Below are 6,109 nucleotides of genomic sequence, written 5' to 3'. Positions count from 1 at the left end.
TATATAAAGCAGCTGGACACCACATAGCTGACTTCAGGGTTTGAATCCTGGACTGAGCAGCTTGAAAAGCATGCCAATCTCATGTGTGTGAATGTCCAAAATCCCAAGAGAATAAAGGAGAAGGGATTACAACATGGCTATCCTTCCTGGGGAGTGGGGAGCATGCTTTCTCACTTTCCCTCTCTTTTTCTTTCTATCTCTCTGGCAAGCACATGCACCCTATGACATGTTACAAGAAAATGAATCAGTGTCTCTCTCCTATCATACCTTTCCAAGCTAGATACACATTTTAAAAGATTCAATCCCTCGATACTCTTTATACCCTGTTTCCATTGAAGTCTCTCAATATAGTACAGAGGATGTAATAACTGCAAGGATTATAAGTTGCTCTTTTTCTTTTCTTACATGTGTTTCCTCATAGCCTACTACTGAAAGCAATTTGCCACAGCCCTTAAAGAACCAGTGTTACAACACCTGTTTCCGATTTCCAGTATATAAACTATCATCTTCAGTGTAGACTATATGCATTCATGACTAGAAGGCTCCATTTAGCTGATCTTTTATAAAATTATACTAAAGTCATCAGTCACTGAAAATAGCAAATGATGCAGCTTCATATACAACACAAGTTGCTTTCAAGTCAACTCATGCTTTCGAGCCCTAAGATGATTGCAAACCTAATGAATTTTATTCATCTGGAATCAATTCATTAATAAGATTTTGATTTTACAAATGATAGAGCTGATTTTTTTTTTTTCTCAGCAAAAAAACACCTGAGAAGGGGAAAGCATCAACCAGATGGTTTTTCTCCCAGGGGAGGATGACTCACAGTTCACAGCTGTCTTTGGGTCTATACCCAAGAAGAAACCTGGGCTCATGGGCCTTTTCTATCAGCCAGCTTCCTAAATCTAACTAAAAGCACCAACACAGAATGATAACATTTTATAGTTTTTAGAGGAATCTCTATAATTGTCCCCAAAACGATTAAATATCTTGAAAATTTAAAAAAATATATATTATTAGACAAGAAGCTGGATGGTGACACCATAGGGAAGCCCAATGCTCAGTTAGGCCAACCCACATGGGAAAGTACTGGGTTCACATCCTAAGACTTTCCTAAGTATGTTAGGTAGATATGCATCTGTGATCTGGGGGTGGCTGAGACTGGGGGTGGATCACGGCAGTAAGACCCTGTTGGGAGTACTGCTTCTCTCTCTCTCACTCATGGAAGAAATAAGTAAATAAACTTCAAAAATTATTAGACAATAACAATGTAAACTGGATTATACATGTATCTATGTGGGAAAATCCACAGGGAAAAAAGAAAGGGAGAAAACAGAAGAATTGTTTAAAACCTCCCACTGAAAAATATGATTGTTTTAGCCACTTGCAAATATTTACCTATGTTGTCTCATGTGAATAATATTTTAACCCATATTATTTGTTTTTATGTGTCTGTAATGTATACTGCTTTTGGTACTGGAAGGTTTAGACGGGATTCATTCATTGGTGCTTTTTTTTTTTTAAACCGTCTCTGAATTATGAAATTTTGTCATACATAGAATAACAGATTTAAATTAGGCTTTGCAAGTTTGCCATTTCATGAAATTTTCCCTTAGGAGTTTAAGCTAATTAAACAAATGATTGCAAAATACCCAGGGTGTCAACCCTGCTGGCTCATAGAGAGGACAACTAAAGCCAAATTTCAGCCATCGATCTCCATCCCTGCTGGCCTCTTCCCAGGTCCTCCTCTGCCCCCTGGACATGTATTATAACAATGTGTGCAGACATAAGCGGAGGAGATAAAACCTAGGCAGTTAAAGGTGAAAACCAACCCCAGGTGACTTCTACTCCCACAGGTCAAGCAGTTCCCCTCTCTGGAAAGTAGCAACTTGCAATAAAATCCGGCATGCTAAAGGTTTCTAGGGTTCAGGAGATGCTTATTTCCATTGCCTTCTTGGGTTGCTTACATGTATACTTAAATCCCTTTTGTACACAAATTACATCCTCTTTTTGCTCACATACGACATAGATTGTATCTCCTTCTATTTTTTTTTTTTTTTTTTTAGAGAGGTTTTTGCTATAGGGTGCATGCACTTGCCAGAAAGAGAGAGATAGAGAGAAAGAAAGCAACTGGCCACACCACAATCCCTTCTCCTCCATTCTCCTCTTGGGATCTTGGGCACGCACGCACATGTGCCCAGCATGAGTTTAAGTCACCAGGTCCGGGACTCGAACTGTGGTCAACTACATGGGAGTCCAGCAACACAGCCATTACATCATCTGCTGGTCTCTATCCCCTTATAATTTACATGTTTTAGTTACTGTTCTCGGTAGAGGCCAGAGGCATTGAGGCACACCAAATTCTTTAGTCATCAACTATGACAATCCCACTAACAGAGAAAACTGTATTAATACAGTTGGTCAAGATGGAGATTTTAGCTACAAGGGTCTGGCTGTCATGGTGACAGAAGATGACAAAAGGACTCCTGACACATAAAGACCTATAGTGTGACCATGAAGGAGATGCCCTCAACATTGTTGACCTCATCTGAGAGGAGCTGTCCCACTGCTCAGCTCTAGGCAGGCCTTAATCTTGGGAAGCTGAGGAGCAAGAAGAGGATAGAGAGAAAGGAGAGCCAAGGGATTGGCATCTTGTCACTTTTTTCTTTTCTTCCTTTTTTCTGTTTTTATCCAATTAATAAATGTCAAGTTAGGAAGCAAAAGGAACTACGAACACTTTAGACACCCTTTTCTTTGCTCTTGACACCTTGCTATCTCTTCTCTCCCACTCAACTCCCCTAAAAAACACTAATTCATTCCATTTCCTTAGCCCAGTCACCTCCAGAACCGCAAGGTTCTCCCCATCCCAGCCACATTTCTCTGAAAAAAAACAAAATTCTGCATAAAAGGACTTGGAAACTGCCCCAAGCACAGAATAAAGAGAACAAAACTCCAGGCAGGTACAAATGATTTCGCTATTCAAGTAATTATGCAGCAATGAAGATTATTTTTTCTCATGATTAATTTTATTATTGGCTCGTTGGGAAAGTCACGACATAATTTTTCTGTTTTTCTATACATTGCATCGTGACTTTTCCAGCGACCAAATAATTTATGCAATAATAAAATCTTTACTTTCAATTCTATAAAAATTATTCCATGGGTTAGATTATCTCATGGCTAAGGTTCCTTCTTCTCAGAGAGAAGCTATTCTCAAGTGTGAACCATTCTCCCAAAAACAAATTTTTGCTATTTTTTAACCTTTTTTTCCTTGTATTACTTTCTCAAAACTTCTATCAACTATCTATGGGTTGCTGACATAAGATTTTGGGTCACATATAGTAAATGGTAGGTGAAAAGGTGTGGAGAATAGAAAATTCGAGAACTTCCTTAAGGGTACAGGCTACCATAATTTTGACTTGAAAATCACCTGAGAATATTTGTAAGCCTAAAGACATCTATGCAAATTTAAGGTTCTACATAACTTATATGCAAATACATAAGTGAACCTCCAGCTTAATGGAAAGGTCTAGTAGAGATAAACAATTATTTTTCTTCTTTAATTTTGCTAGAAGGCATGTGTGATCCCTGAGAAAGATGGAGGAAGAGAGGGAAAGTGAGAAATCACCCCTCAGGGGGATAAATCCTATGGGATCCCACTGCCTTAATCACCATATCACTGGCTAGCCCCTGAGATCAACAATTTTAGGCCCAAGGATTTTCACACTTGGCAGGTCTAAGTTTAAAGTTTGAGCTAGGACTGTTTTCATGGTTGCTCTATTAGGCAAAACTTGAGAGAAAAAAAAAAGGAGAAGACCTAGACTAAGGAAGGTAAGAGATTAAAAAAAGAAAAGGGGAGGAGAACTAGCTAGTGGCTTGCCTTTTGTGGGAATTTGGGATATATGACATTAAAGAGCTATCCAATGTAAGAATAGAGGGTCCAGAAACAGTGGCCAAGCACTGTAGCGTCCCTTGTAAAAGGAAATACTAATAAATGAAGATGCTTTCTGATTTATGAGAATTACCTCAGGCTTGGGCTCAAAAAAAAAAAAAATGCCCACAGAAAATGTGTGATTACCAGACACAAAGGATATGTAAATGAAAATTACTTTTCTTAAAAGAGTCAGATTGGGGATAGAGGTGGCATGGTAGTTAAGGCATTGGACTCCCACATGGCCGACTATAGTTGGAGTCCTGGACCTGGCAGCTTGCTTTTTCAATTTCCCTTTCTCTATCTCTCTGTTTCTCTCTGATCAAATTAAAAAACGAAACAAAGCAAAAACAGCAACAAACTGAAATAAATAAATAAATAAATCTTTTTTAAAAGTTAGCTTGTCCTATGCCATCCATTACATGAAAATATGGATTTGATTTTTTTCAAACTATAATTTATCACATATCTACAAAACGAACGAAATCAAAAGCAGCCAATGGGCAAATTTAAAAAGAAGAAAAAACCCCTTTCCATTAAGCCAATTATAAAGAAGAAAACCACCACGAAAATATGTATTTTTTTTCTTTTAATAAAGAATGTCAGTGGTAAAGTGGTTAAGGTGGCTAGACCCTTTGTGGCCAATAGCACGGTTCAAGTCCACACCTGGCAGCTTGAAAAACACTTCAGGTGAGTGTGGACAAAACCCAAATAGGAGAATAGAGGAAAAGGACTGCTTTCTCACCAGCCTCCTGCCCTTGCCTCAGCTCTCTCCGGCAAGTGCATGTGCCCTATAGCAAAAATAAACATAAAAAAGGACCAAACTATGGAGACTAGCAGTTAGCATAACGGCTATGTCGCTGAACTCTCATGTAGTCAACCACGGTGTGAGTCCCAGACCTGGTGGCTTAAACTCACGCTGGGCGCGTGTGCGTGCGTGCCCAAGATCCCGAGAGGAGAATGGAGGAGAAGGGATTTCAGCGTGGCCATCCCCCCTGGGGGGGGGGTGATTTCTCGCTTTCTGTCTCTCCGTCTCTGTCTTTTTGGTGAGCACACACACCCTATAGGAAAAACTTCTAAATAAATAAATAAATAAATGGCCGTAACTACAAACTTAACAATGATATGAAAACATAGAATACAATGGATAGCAATGCTCATCTAAAACCACTACAGGCTATGATCTTTTAACTACTTCAGCACTAACCACTTTCTTCCACTTCTCCCAATCCATCCTTCTTACCATTTTCCTAAATAGAAAATCACTTTCTACTAGAACTCTTTATATGAAGTAATTCTGAAGAATACTTTTGTGTTAGCCTCACTAGCATTCAACTCGGATTTCTTTAAAGATCATTCACGTGCTCTAGGCACTTATGTGCAAACAAATGCAAGTTCAGTTACGGGCAGAGCTCTCCACTTTTCCTTCAGTTAAGCCAACCCTGTTCTCTTCTCTACCACAGAAAATAACCGAGAGAGGAAATTAAGCAGAGTCAGCATCTTTGTATCATTCCTTCAAGATAAAGGATCGTTATGGTATTGCTTGTGATAAAACTTCATTCATTACTCGAACAGTGTTTATGATTCAACTTTTGTAGTAAGAATTAGATATTAGGTTTATCTGTGAGGTATATTATATAACAGAATATGTATCTTCTTCTTCTTCTTTTTTTTTTTTTTTTAAGATTATTGGTCATTGGGTGTGTGTGCTCACTGAAGAGAAATGAAGAGAAGCAAAGGGAGAAATCACTTTCTGAGAGGAAGGCTATACCACAATCCCTTCTCCTCCATTCTCCTCTTAGGATTTTGGGTATGCAAGCACATGTACCCAGTGTGATTTTCAAGCTGCCAAGTCCAGGATTTGAACTGTGGTCAGCCATGTGAGAGTCCAGCAACGTTACTACTATGCCACCTGCTGGCCCCATATATGCATCTTTTTTGTGTGTTTTCTTGAGAGAGTTTTTTTGCTACAGTGTGTGTGTACGTGCTAGAGAGACAGAGACAGAAAGCGAGAAATCACCCCCACAGGGGATGGCTCTGCCACAATCCCTTCTCCTCCATTCGCCTCTTGGGATTTCGGGCACGCACACACATGTACTTGGCATGAGGGTTTTGACTGTTTTTTTTTTTGTTTGTTTGCATTTAAGCATTTAATTTGACCGGAGAGAGATGAGG

The 6,109-nt window shown here is 39.2% G+C and overlaps 1 protein-coding gene and 1 non-coding gene across 11 annotated transcripts in view; one reads left to right on the top strand and one right to left on the bottom strand.

Moving 5' to 3' along the window:
• ADGRL3 (adhesion G protein-coupled receptor L3) overlaps positions 1–6,109 on the bottom strand; it is a 609,531-nt gene that overhangs the window by 258,819 nt on the left and 344,603 nt on the right. The window lies entirely within an intron of this gene.
• On the top strand, positions 1,834–1,974 carry LOC114007429 (small nucleolar RNA SNORA67). Its single transcript, XR_003549059.1, has one exon. It is a non-coding gene; the product is annotated as a small nucleolar RNA SNORA67 (small nucleolar RNA).

The sequence above is a fragment of the Tupaia chinensis genome, unplaced genomic scaffold (genome assembly GCF_000334495.1).
Source record: "Tupaia chinensis unplaced genomic scaffold, TupChi_1.0 Scaffold000173_1, whole genome shotgun sequence".
Lineage (NCBI taxonomy): Eukaryota > Metazoa > Chordata > Mammalia > Scandentia > Tupaiidae > Tupaia > Tupaia belangeri.
Note: the sequence above shows the minus strand (reverse complement) of the source record. Positions and strands in the feature narration are given on the sequence as shown.